The 14,050-nt window shown below is 43.1% G+C and overlaps 1 protein-coding gene across 1 annotated transcript in view; it reads left to right on the top strand.

Annotated features, from left to right (window-relative positions):
• Positions 1 to 14,050, top strand: part of LOC125637691 (uncharacterized) — a 176,543-nt gene that overhangs the window by 36,319 nt on the left and 126,174 nt on the right. The gene's annotated exons all lie outside the window — the stretch shown is intronic.

Consider the following 14,050-nt stretch of genomic DNA (forward strand, 5'->3'; position numbering starts at 1 on the left):
CTCTGACCTCTTGTTAACATCCTATGGCATATTTTTATAAGACTAGGGTGTTTAACTCTGTTCTCCTGGCTGATTTTAAACTTGGATAATATTGGTCCATGTGTCTCCTCTGGTATAAAAACATGGAGGGGGACAAAATCTAAAAGCCATCAGTTCTTGAAACATGTATATTGGTCTGCCTTCTCCCTGGTGCTGCTGGACCAGCAGAAATGTGGTGTTTCTGTCATGAAAACAAGTAGAGGCCAGAGAATTGTGCAGACAGAGGGTCATGGAAACCATGGGAAATTAAGCAACTGTAAAGCAAAAGTTTTTTGTAGAGTCCTGGCTGGACTTGTGGATCATCTTCCACACACTTCTTGGGTCTTCTGCTTTCGTTACCCTGCTTTGCCGCACTGTAAAGTCAAAACAGCGGGCTGTTGGGCTGCACTCTGCTTACACCAGTGGAATCCCAGCATGAAGAAGTGACTACTGTATGAACGGGTATTAACTAATACTAGTTTTTCAAGTTTGCATAGAGCCCCTCCCTGGTTATGCTCACTATTTCTGTTGCTTGGCTATCTAGATATGGTTTTGAAGGGACAGAGGTGGTTCTGTGCCTGGTATGGGGCAGAGATCATCTTTCAAAGCCACAGTTCCTTGTCTGTATGGCCCCTTGCCTTCCCTCTGTACCACACAGTAGGGAGCAGGCACTCATGCTTTCTAAAATGTCTTCTAATGGCTCAGCAAGACATAGCAGCATTCACTTCATATGGCAAGATATTAAGTTGCGTTGCTGTTCAGTTAACCAGCTGCTGCATTTCAGTGGTGGCTGGAGATATCCCTCACCTATCTCCTATTTGTAAAATGCATGGGTGACTGGTGCTGTAGTCATCCAAAATATTGTATTATAGAATAGGCCAAATCCTGAATCTCCCCCCCCCCCCCCCCCCCATATGTAATACTATACATACATACATAGCCTGTGAGAGCACTTAAGTGAGTGTGGAATCAGTTTAACTTATTTCTTTGGGATACTTGGAGTATAAAAGGGGCTGTAAATAAACCCCTTCTCTTCTGTCCAGAGAAATGGGTAATAGAAGAACAAAGTAGCTTAATAGGCAAGAACTAGCATACGATCAGTCTTGAGACTCATAATCTTTTTTTTTTTTTTTTTTTTTTTTAAAGCTTCTTTTCTGGATGTCCTGAAAGCCTTTTCTTAAGAGGGGTTTTCCTGTGGAATTCCTTGGCTCTTACATACCATATGCTGTGCAGCTTGCCTTATCGTCTTGCATGTTTTGTTTTTGGCTCCTGCCTTAGGCATCATATTAATTAATATGTGTCTGTGCAAAGAGGAATCGCTGAGGATTGAGCCACAAGCTGCACAGCCAAGTAGGAATCTCCTCCTCCCCTTGACAAACAGTCATTCATTCCTTGTTTTCCCACTGGCTTGGTACTAAGCAGAGAGAGCATCGATACATAGTGCCAGTCATGGCTACTTTTCTCTCATTCTGCATGTGTGGGAGGGAGTGGTGGAAACAGTTGGAAGGTGATTCTTTTCAGTATGCAAATAGGCATTGGGGTGGAGAGTGCCAGGTACTGCAGTAATTGGAAGCTTTTGGTGTAAGGCCTACATCTTGGGGTATACGTGGCGAGAGCTGAGGCAAGGTTTGGAACTTTTGTCTATGTTCCACACTGGACCCTAAGAGGAAGATAAAATCAGCCAATGAAAATTTAAATAAGGGAATTGGATCAGTGGAGGCTGGATCAGACGACCTAAAGGTCTTTTCCGTCATGAATTTCTAGTACATGAATGACTGATCCTATGTTGGAACACTTTTAACTGCCTGAAAACTACACATTTAATGGCTTGTACTGGTTGAGGAGTCTGATGTGTTTGCTTTTTCTGAGAGGATTTGGTTTGTGCTTTCCAAAAGCTCTGGGAATGAGCAAGGGCCCCTTATTCTCACAGCATCAGTTTTAGTCTGAATGAATAGCTCAACATTTCTTATATTGTTTTTGTTATAAACTTCTTCTTTTGAATACAGAATTTTTTTTAAAAATCCCAAACTGCAGCTGTTTCCTGGAATCCTCAGAATCAGGTTGTAGAAGTGAAAAAATAAATTAATTTTTATAGATTTCATAGCATTGAGGACTGGAAGCAAACAAGAAGGATTTGCCTTCGAGGTATTGTATTTGGTTAAACTGGGAGCCTCGGTGAGGCAAGATTGTCATTTTTGGCCATATTTTAATTAGAATTCTGCTAAGCATTCAGAGTTTGAAATATGATTTCTTATAAATCAGGGAGTTGACTTGTTTGTTGAAAGCTAATTGAACTTTCCTCGAGTGTGATGAAGTCCACTATTCAGAGTTAATGAATATCATGGTATATGCCTAGCTTATCGTTTTCATCTCCCGGTGTCAGAAATAACAGGCTGGTGTTAGACTTTTTTATGGGTTTGAGCACCAAGCTTGGAATATGCTGGCATTTAGAAGGCTTTTCTTAAACCCCTGATCTACTTCACAAGCATGAAAATTGGGCTTCATATAAGCACTATTGGAATGATAAATTTTTATCCATGTAGTTGCTTGATGGAGACGATGTGGCAGGGATGACAGTGTTCAATCTAATTCCCAGCTTCAAAAACAAGATATTTGGAGTATTGTCTTGGCTAATCAGATGGAGGAAGTTACAGCCTGTTTTCAGATGCCATGAGGAATCAATGACTTTACTCACTCCAGTAGCAGTGATTGGTCTGAATGCCCTGTATCTACTATATTTTTGTCATTCTGAAATGGAGTTTCCTAAACAGAACTCTAATCAAGGGTGTTACTTATGTGCCAAACAAGCACACTGTTCTGCTTTGTGAAGAAGTAGGGCCACTTCCTAATTTAAAATCAAAATGCGTACTACTCTTAGAAAACAATTATGAATTTCCAAATTGAACAAAAATCTGTTTTCTTAAGTTAAATATCCTTTATGCACAGGAAGTTGGCTTTGCTAGGATTTTCTCTCCTGTTTTTTGAGAGAATCTAGTGCTGGTGAAAAGTATTGGATTATATCTGTTGCCAGATTTCATGTTCTTTATCCTTGAATGGGTATGGCCTGTGAGACAGCATAGCTGACTTTCCCCCTGCTGTCTTTTCCAATGTGCATTCACGCTGACTCAAATGACACCTCTTAGGAGAAGAGATTTGTCTCCATACTTGAAGTCTGCTGAAACCATAAAGAAAGGTGTGGATTTTGGTTATGGATTGTCACAGGGACTTCTGTCTGCTAGGAAAAGATGAAAGCCACCAACTCAACACACGCAAGCCACTTAAACATTTGATAAAAAGTGAGACCTTGCACTGGGTTAGAACTGGTGACCTACTGCACCGTAGACATAAAAGGCAGTCTCCTGCAGAGTCTTATTTCCAATCATGTGAACCATCCACTCCCAATTGCCTCTTGTATATTTGTCCTGTGCAATACAATGAAAATCAGATACACGCTAATAAATTACATGCAACCATAGCTACTGCAAACAAACAGTTTGTGTTTGAACTAGTGGTAATGAAACAGACCTGCTACTTGGCACCAGGCCAAACCCTTTCCTTCACTGTAGCCAGGAAGAGGCGGTAGTGAACTGCAGAGTATTGTCCATGGTCATTGGCAGAGTATCTGGAATTGTTCTGGAACTCTAATATTTCATTCTTGTGCATAATGTGCCAAAATACGTAACTGGGATGATGCATATGCTTAAATGTTTCTATTGCATAGTGCCATAGGGAATAGAGGGCCAGAAATACAGCTTTTATTGGAGGAAGGGAATTCTGCTCACCCCCCCACCCACAAATTAGTCCTGAATATCTCTTAGAGAATACTCTTACTTAGCACATGCTGCTGAGGATTAGCAGTGCTGTATAGTGTTGCTATATATAGCTTGTCTCTCAAAATAAATAAATAAATCCCTACTTGTGGAGCTTTTTAGCCTTTGTTAGAAAGTCTTTCCCCAAATTATTGCCTGCATATGTGCTCTTTGAGAGATTATTGCAAAGTTCTCTGCTATATATATATAAAGTCCATATGTGAAAAATTGGTGGTGCTTCTCCTAGTCAAACCAGATTGAAAGTGGTCTTCTAAATATTAAATGGTAACAGGGGAAAAAGATTTTGATTAAACCCCTAGAGGCTGAACACATGTTGAATGAATTAAGAATTTTTTCCCTTTCATGGCTTAATGAAGGCTCCATTAAAGAAACCACATAAGAGGGAAGCATTACACAAAGTACCTCTTCTGAGCTCATGCATTTAAAACTGCAAACTCAAGTACTTTTTCATCAAAATGAAAAACCCTTGCCTGAGACATTATCTCTGTCAGATTTTGTGGAAGGTTGGCGGTATTCATGTGTCGGATTTGGGTTGATTTTTGTAACCTTCTCTTTAAATGCCCATACATGAGAGGCCACTTAAAATTCCAAAAGTCTCTTTGAAATGCGCAGACCAGTCACTCATGAAACATCTCTAATGAACAGTATTGTTCAGTCTTCATGCAGATTGAGATGTTATTTTAGGGAATATAACCCCAGCATTAGCTGCCACACAAGTCTAGTAATGTTAACAGGCATCTAGGCTCCTGGAGCTTAGTTAACTGCTCTACCCAGCATTTATGCTTTCGTGCCTGGAGTCTGGCTTCCCTTATCCAATGTGGTGAGAAATATTGTTTTAGTGGTTAGGGTTCTAGCCTGGGACACAGGAGAAGTGAGTTTGATATGCTGCTCTGAATAGGATTTCTGTGTGGCCTCTGGCATGGCCCTTAGGGTATGTCTGCACAGCAATTAAAAACCCAGGGGTGGCTCATGCCAGCTGCCTCAGGCTTGTGGGGCTGTTTAATTGTGGTGTAGATGTTTTAGGGTTGAGCTGGAGCCCTGGCTCTAGGACCCTGTGAGGTGCTTATCCTGAGCACAGAGGTCTACAGGACAATTGAACAGCCCCTTAGCCTGAACCCCACAAGCCTGAGTCAACTGGCAGGGGCCAGCCCTGGGTTTTTAATTGCAGTGTGGATGTACCCTTAGAGTCTCTGTGCCTCAGTTCTGTGCAAATGAGGGTAATAACCCTCTGAGGTAAGGAAGTCCTATTGTGAAGATAAATACATTCATGGGTGACAGGTGAGCTGCCAGCTCGGGAAGGCAAGCCTCTGGCCGGGCCCACCCCTTCTGCCCGAGGCCTTGCCCCTCCAGTCCCCCTTCACCCACTGGAGCCCAGAGGCTCCCTCCCTCCCCCACAGCCGGCAGCCCCCTCTCCCCCAGCCACGCGCCACCCGAGCACCTCCAGCCCCGGAGCGTGAGGCGGGCAGGCAGCGTGGACCCCCAAGTCCTAGAGCACTGGGCAGGTGGTGCAGACCCCCCCCAGCATCAGGCTGGTGGGCGGTGCAGGCACCAGCTCCAGGTGCCCAGAGTCCCTGGCAACAGGCCAGCCCCCACTAGCTCCAGCCCAGGGCCTCCACCATTGGGGAAGAGGAGGAGGTCTGGGGAAACTTAAGCCTCCCTGTTCTGTGATACCCGCCACCCATGAATACATTAAAGATTGTGAGGCACTCCAAAGCTTTCCAGATTAAAGAGAACTCTAGCCACAGAAGTCTCCAGGATGTGAAACCTGCTGTCTTTTTGACTATTCTGTTGGGTGTCCAGGGTTATTGTAAGTAACCCTGGAAGTATTTTGGATCTCTTTAAATGTTTACGTGGGAATAGTCTCTAAACTTAAGGCTAGTTTAAAGGCTAAGTGTGGTTTGCAAGTCGTCGGATGGCAAGGATACAAGCAGGTTAATTGCAGAGAAAGGGATCCCACCTCGTTAGGTGGTGGTCATCCTAGAAGTGACTTGAGCTTTAAAAGTGTAGAGACTTGGCAGGGCAGAGAATTGTGTTGTGAAAGAGAACCCTGCTTCCCCAGTAGAAATGATCTGTTTAGGATTGTTTTATGTTTGACGTTAGTTGCATGTGGTATATGAAGGCTTGTAAGTGTCCCCTGACTTCTGTAGAGGAAGCTCCTGTTGGTCACTTGCTATTGTTCATGAATGGTGACTTCAGAGGACCTACTTAAAGGCTTGTTCTTCCAATACTTATGTACAGCACCAACACTGAAACACTTACTTATATCCTTTATAAATCCTCTGAGTGTCCAGAGACTTTATGGGGACATTCAGCTGAAATAGTAGAGCAACCATGGTTAGCAACCAAATACACCTGTTGAGAACATACTCTTGCTAAGGGTTTTTCTAAACATACAAGTTGTATGACTGGTATTACTAAAGTGATATGCTGGTATTTGTTAAAGCAGTACAGTAATACCAGTATAGCAGGGATAGTCACTAGGTGGTCCGTGGGCCAAATCCAGACCACCAGACACTTACTTTCGAACGGATCGCAAAATCTTTTATTTACTCATTATCGTTGTTGTTGGTTTTTGTATTATTTTCTCTGGAGTCTGGACCTTGGTTGGACCTTGACAAAAAAACAATTGATTACCCCTGCTGTATAGTTTATTCCTATATTGCAAGAGAAATAACTTACACTGGTACGAGACACTTTTGTACTGGTATAATTGTGCCCACGCTAGGGGGTTGCGTCAGTATAAATATATATTGGTTTAAAAAAAAAATCACATCCTGAACTGACAGCTATTTGGATACAAAAACTGTGCCTATATCAGGCCTCAGAAATAAGACTTATGGTGTTGCTAATTACAAGGTTTGATCTTTCCCACAATAGAGGGAAACTAGTCCATGTGTGAGAACTAAATGGGTATATAGTAGAGGAAATGGACAGCAGAAAAATATGTGGGAGGCTGAGTCAGTGTGCAGTTAGGCTAGGAGGGACAGTGTAGTGGGATATTGAAGATGTCGATTCAGTTCCTGGCTCAGTCTCAGCCTGCGTGATGTTGAGCAAGTCACTTAATTTCTCTGTGCCTCTGTTCCCGTCTGTATAATGGAGTTAACACTTCCCTGTCTCTCAGAGGTGTTGTGAGGATAATATCCAATAGTGATTTTGAGGTGATTAGAAGCTATGGTGGTGGTCTTGTGGATACCTACGTAGATGAACAGAAGTACTGTAGTATGCAAAACTCAGAGCAAATTGAGAGCTGTGCATCCTTATTTAAGGGTCTCCATGCAGGTTTTTTATTAAGCATATCTAGAGCTACCCACAGGTGATAAGGCTGCAAAAAAGCATAAATGCTAAGAACAAAATCAGAATTGCATGGTTACAATGGTTGTGAACTACGGTATAAGTAGTGTTTACTTCCCTTGATCTTTCATCTTGTTCTAGGGAGCAGCAGGAGTTTGAGGGGGAACCAGCACATTCTCAATGCTCCCATGAAATCCCTCTTCACTGATTTGTAATAACGGTTTTTGGTAACACTTATTTTCCAGTTTAAAACCAACTTTAGAATGTTGTCATCACTGACTTTTGGTGGTGGTTTGTAGTGGTTGCCTTGGATAAACTTTATAATAATGAATTTAATGTTAGCTGTGGTGGAACTGTGTACTACCCATCACAGTATTTCTGTATATCAGCATATTTGCTTCCGTCCTCCTTTTCCTGGCTCCAACATAGACTTCAGATTGATTCTTTGCCCCACTCAGTCTATGAACTGTGAAGAACTCAAAAACTAGAACTGATGGTGGAAGAAACAGGAGATCTGATGGGGTTGTGTGAACATCAGCGATCATAGGGTACTCTTTTTGTAAGAATTAGGGGATTTGCTTTTGTGTTCTTGGCCAAAATATTTCCTTTCCCCACTGTTGTTGAAGGGTGCTGTATGTGGTTAGCTGCTGGTCTCCACCTTACAAGTGACGTCTTTTCAGTGGTTGTGTATGTAACTGTAATATGTTTTGTGACCTTTCAGGCTCAGATGACCTATACGTTAGATGTTTTTATTACTGCATGATACTGTTGATATATCAAATATATTGTATGATGAATGTATCAAGACTCTATCTGTGAGTAAAATGTTAGACTTCTAAAACTAATATGAAAAGGAGTACCTGTGGCACCTTGGAGACTAACAAATTTATTTGAGCATAAGCTTTTGTGAGCTACAGCTCACTTCATCAGATGCATTCAGTGGAAAATACAGTGGGGAGATTTATATACATGGAGAACATGAAACAATGGGTGTTACCATACACACTGTAACGAGAGTGACCACTTAAGCCAACATTTTTATGGCTGATTTAGAACAACGCTTCCTCAGCTCTCGTCCCCTAAAGCCCCTACTCTATTTGCGCTATATTGATGACATCTTCATCATCTGGACCCATGGAAAAGAAGCCCTTGAGGAATTCCACCATGATTTCAACAATTTCCATCCCACCATCAACCTCAGCCTGGTCCAGTACACACAAGAGATCCACTTCCTGGACACTACAGTGCTAATAAACAATGGTCACATAAACACCACCCTATACCGGAAACCTACTGACCGCGATTCCTACCTGCATGCCTCCAGCTTTCACCCTGACCACACCACACGATCCATCGTCTACAGCCAAGCTCTGCGATACAACCGCATTTGCTCCAACCCCTCAGACAGAGACAAACACCTACAAGATCTCTGTCAAGATTTCTTACAACTACAATACCCACCTGCGGAAGTAAAGAAACAGATTGATAGAGCCAGAAGAGTTCCCAGAAGTTACCTACTACAGGACAGGCCTAACAAAGAAAATAACAGAACGCCACTAGCTGTCACCTTCAGCCCCCAACTAAAACCCCTCCAACGCATTATTAAGGATCTACAACCTATCCTAAAGGATGACCCAACACTCTCACAAATCTTGGGAGACAGGCCAGTCCTTGCCTACAGACAGCCCCGCAACCTGAAGCAAATACTCACCAACAACCACATACCACACAACAGAACCACTAACCCAGGAACTTATCCTTGCAACAAAGCCCGTTGCCAACTGTGCCCACATATCTATTCAGGGGACACCATCACAGGGCCTAATAATATCAGCCACACTATCAGAGGCTCGTTCACCTGCACATCCACCAATGTGATATGTGCCATCATGTGCCAGCAATGCCCCTCTGCCATGTACATTGGTCAAACTGGACAGTGTCTACGTAAAAGAATAAATGGACACAAATCAGATGTCAAGAATTATAACATTCATAAACCAGTCGGAGAACACTTCAATCTCTCTGGTCACGCAATCACAGACATGAAGGTCGCTATCTTAAAACAAAAAAACTTCAAATCCAGACTCCAGCGAGATACTGCTGAATTGGAATTCATTTGGAAATTGGATACTATTAATTTAGGCTTAAATAGAGACTGGGAGTGGCTAAGTCATTATGCAAGGTAGCCTATTTCCCCTTGTTTTTTCCTACCCCCCGCCCCCCCAGATGTTCTGGTTTAACTTGGATTTAAACTTGGAGAGTGGTCAGTTTGGATGAGCTATTACCAGCAGGAGAGTGAGTTTGTGTGTGTATGGGGGTGGGGGGGTGAGAAAACCTGGATTTGTGCTGGAAATGGCCCACCTTGATTATCATGCACATTGTGTAGAGAGTTGTCACTTTGGATGGGCTATCACCAGCAGGAGAGTGAATTTGTGTGGGGGGGTGGAGGGTGAGAAAACCTGGATTTGTGCTGGAAATGGCCCAATTTGATGATCACTTTAGATAAGCTATTACCAGCAGGACAGTGGGGTGGGAGGAGGTATTGTTTCATATTCTCTGTGTGTATATAAAGTCTGCTGCAGTTTCCACGGTATGCATCCGATGAAGTGAGCTGTAGCTCACGAAAGCTCATGCTCAAATAAATTGGTTAGTCTCTAAGGTGCCCCAAGTCCTCCTTTTCTTTTTGCGAATACAGACTAACACGGCTGTTACTCTGAAACCTGTCACTTAAGGTGAGCTATTACCAGCAGGAGAGCAGCGGGGTGGGGGAGGGGACCTTTTGTAGCTTGATAATCAAGGTGGGCCATTTCCAGCAGTTGACAAGAACGTCTGAAGAACAGTGGGGGGTGGGAAGAGAATAAACATGGGGAAATAGTTTTACTTTGTGTAATGACCCATCCACTCCCAGTCTCTATTCAAGCCTGAGTTAATTGTATCCAGTTTGCAAATTAATTCCAATTCAGCAGTCTCTCATTGGAGTCTTTTTTTTAACTTTTTTTGTTGAAGAATTGCAACTTTTAGGTCTGTAATCGAGTGACCAAAGAGATTGAAGTGTTCTCCAACCGGTTTTTAAACGTTATAATTCTTGACATCTGATTTGTGTCCATTTATTCTTTTACGTAGAGACTGTCCAGTTTGGCCAATGTACATGGCAGAAGGGCATTGCTGGCACATATCACACTGATAGATGTGCAGGTGAATGAGCCTCTGATAGTGTGGCTGATGTGATTAGGCTCTATGATGGTGTCCCCTGAATAGATATGTGAACACAGTTGGCAACAGGCTTTGTTGCAAGGATAGGTTCCTGGGTTAGTGGTTCTGTTGTGTGGTGTGTGGTTGCTGGGGAGTATTTGCTTCAGGTTGGGGGGCTGTCTGTAAGCAAGGACTGGCCTGTCTTCCAAGATCTGTCAGAGTGATGGGTCGTCCTTCAGGATAGGTTGTAGATCCTTGATGATGCGTTGGAGAGGTTTTAGTTGGGGGCTGAAGGCGATGGCTAGTGGCGTTCTGTTGTTTTCTTCGTTGAGCCTGTCCTGTAGTAGGTGACTTCTGGGAACTCTTCTGGCTCTGTCAATCTGTTTCTTCACTTCAGCAGGTGGGTATTGTAGTTGTAAGAATGCTTGATAGAGATCTTGTAGGTGTTTGTCTCTGTCTGAGGGGTTGGAGCAAAGGCAGTTGTATCGTAGAGCTAGGCTGTAGACAATGCATCATGTGGTGTGGTCTGGATGAAAGCTGGAGGCATGTAGGTAGGAATAGCGGTCAGTAGGTTTCCGGTATAGGGTGGTGTTTGTGACCATCGCTTATTAGCACCGTAGTGTCCAGGAAGTGGATCTCTTGTGTGGACTGGTCCAGGCTGAGGTTGATGTTGGGATTGAAATTGTTGGAATCATGGTGGAATTCCTCAAGGGCTTCTTTTCCATGGGTTCACATTTGGGGACAATGTATACCTTCAAATCAGCGGCACTGCTACGGGTACTTGCATGGACCCACAGTATGCCAACATTTTTATGGCTGACTTAGAACAACGCTTCCTCAGCTCTTGTCCCCTAATGCCCCTACTCTGCTTGCGCTACATTGATGACATCTTCATCTTCTGGACCCATGGAAAAGCAGCATACTACATGGTTTCTTTAAATTTGAGATGAGAAACAATAAAATCAGGCAGTCACCCATGCAGCATGTTGTGATTAAGAATCTCTCTCCTATCAGCATGAATAGTGCCAATAAAACAGTAGTTTTCCCAGTATGGGCAATGCATACATCTTCATAAGAAACCCAATCATATCCAATTCACATAAGATGAACATGTTCCAAAAATAATGGTGGCTAAAACAGATTTAAGACAATAACAGTCAGTTCCCATAATTAGTTTCTTGACTTATTCACCCAACTGTTCGGTTTTAGTATAACCACCCCAAGTATACTTGATGTAAGGTCTATAGCAGACATTCAAATCTACACAGTGTCTGTGTCATGCTTCGTCATATAGCTTTAGATTGATTACTATATGTACATCAGACATGGAAGAGTAGTGTGAGGCTGCTCATTTTATATACAGGTCCCTTATGATAATGCAGTTAGAACCCTCCTGGGGACCCCATCCTCTTTGGTGGACAAAGGAAAGAATTGCTAGTCCTGTTTTTAGTTTGAGATTCGTGTCCCCAAGCTGCTCCTTGGCTCAGGCTAAAGAAATGACCATGAGTATATATTAGTCCTATATGAGTCAGGAGTGCACATTTGATAAGATATGTAATGTTACAATTAACATAAATTTAGAGAGTTGTATTTCCCAAGAGACCGAACTGCTTGCATTCCCCAGAACTGAAGAGAAAAGCCTACTGGTGTTAACAAATGAAAAAGGGCAGTCTGCCAGCCAAATTAATGTACAATTAAGAGCCTAGCTCCAGGGTGAAGTTTTATTGTTAAGAACTCATATATATTATTTTTTTTAACAAAAACAAAACTAACAAAGGAAGCATCTGCTATACAGATCATCTGCTATACATTGGGGAGGAAAAACCAAACCAATCCAAGGGCTGAAAATGTTAGCCCCCTGCTTTTATACTAGAGCCCCGCCCCTTTTTTGTTAATTCTGTAGTGTTACCTGAACAACAGTCAGGGGTGGGAGATGGAGAAGATCCCACCTGGAGCTTCAGCGTCCCCTTTTACTATAATCCCAGGCACAAATCAGGCTGGGTCACTAAATGACAGAGGGATTGATCAGTCATGTTTAGAACTTTTCCCCCCAACTGCAAGCACTCAGTGGCCTCGCATCTAGGCTATAGCAGGGAACGTAACTTCACCCAGGGAAAAGCGGATACATAAAGGGCTGGTGGGAGGGAGATGTTGAATGGGGCACATGCTGACTGAAATGAAGGCTAATAATAGAAACATTATGTCTTTGTCAGCCTTGTGCTGGATTAATTAAAACACACCTAAGCTTCCTCCAGTGCTGCACAATTTAAACTTCAGGAGCTGGTAACCCCGATGCAATTTAAGTGAAATAATTGGAATTACAACAGAGATGAAATTGGCCCCGGTATTTGACTCCATTCCATGATGTGAGTCGATAATGGAGGCAGAACAGAACATCGTACGTGGCACTACAGATTGGAAGAGGGCTTATAATGGTGTTACTGCTGTGACCGTTATTCAGTCATGGCACAGTAGGTGATCTAGTGGCTGCTTTGAGCTATTAAGTTCGGTAGTCGGTTCAACAAACACTGTGGCGCTGATGATTATTGCTCATTATTAAACCGTTCCCACTGGTTACTGATCATGCTCTGCTAGAAAGTCTGGCTGAGTATACCAATATGCACCTGCATCATACACAGCTCCGGGTGCTATAGAATATGGTAAATAGGTTGGGTGAGAAACCGCCATATGGACCTCTGAGTTGGGTACTTCTTGCTGCAGCAGTGTAGATGGGTTTGATGTCAAATTGCTCAGGCCCTTAACTCCTCTAGCCAATCATTAGCTATGAGGAAAGGCCCTGTGCTGGAGGTCACTTTTGTTTTAATACATGTGTCCCATAATTCTGAATACCTCTCTGTGGTATATGGTGAAATAGAGCGAGGCAGGCCATTTGTTCCAGTTGCTTTCTTTATTGATAGAAGTCACTTTGGAAAAGGGGAAGAGACGAAATGAAGGGAAACACTGACATTAAATGTATGCCAAAAGACTGGGTGCCAAATGTAGAGGAGTAGGTTTGATCTGCCAGCACATGCAGTCTAGTGCAGAGTGGAGAGGACAGACTGCTTGTATTGACTCTGCTGTCAGTTCTCATTTTCAGACAGCTCAGAGACCATGAATAAACAGACCCCATCAACAGGATGTCCTGGTTTTAACAGTTTCAGAGGGGGGATTTGTCTGCCCTGTAGCACAACACATTTTGCATGGGCCTTTGCAGTAGGGCTGAGAAGTTACTGTTGTTCAAGGGCTTTTCATTGATTTGGAGGGGCTTCCCCCCTTCTGTGCCCTGGCACTGAACCTTAGTGCCAAAATGCAATGCAGTTCTTTCTATCTAAAACTGTTTGTGTGAGTGTGTGTGTGTGACACGTACAAACAAGGATGATCACCGCTTTTAGTCACTACCAACATGGGTCCCATTTAACCAGTGACTCAGAGGTGAAAGACTCGATATCCTGGTATCCATCTGCTTACCATCCAGCCCCCAAAGTAAAGTAGCTCTGTCCCACCTGTCTCCCTTGGAGCACTATTTCTTCCTAAGATGTAACCATCTAGGCTGTTTTCCTCCCAAGAACTAGCAATTTCTTGCTGATGCACTTTGAGCTGTGTGTGGCTGGGAGCTTGTATAACTTGGTATTCTCTTTGGGAGGTTTAACCCTCATGTCCTGAGGCACTGAAATGAGTAATGTCATGTCTGAAGGTCTGTCTGCTTTTACAGTCTGTGT

This window comes from Caretta caretta, chromosome 6, assembly GCF_965140235.1.
Source record: "Caretta caretta isolate rCarCar2 chromosome 6, rCarCar1.hap1, whole genome shotgun sequence".
In the NCBI taxonomy this organism is placed as follows: Eukaryota; Metazoa; Chordata; order Testudines; family Cheloniidae; genus Caretta; species Caretta caretta.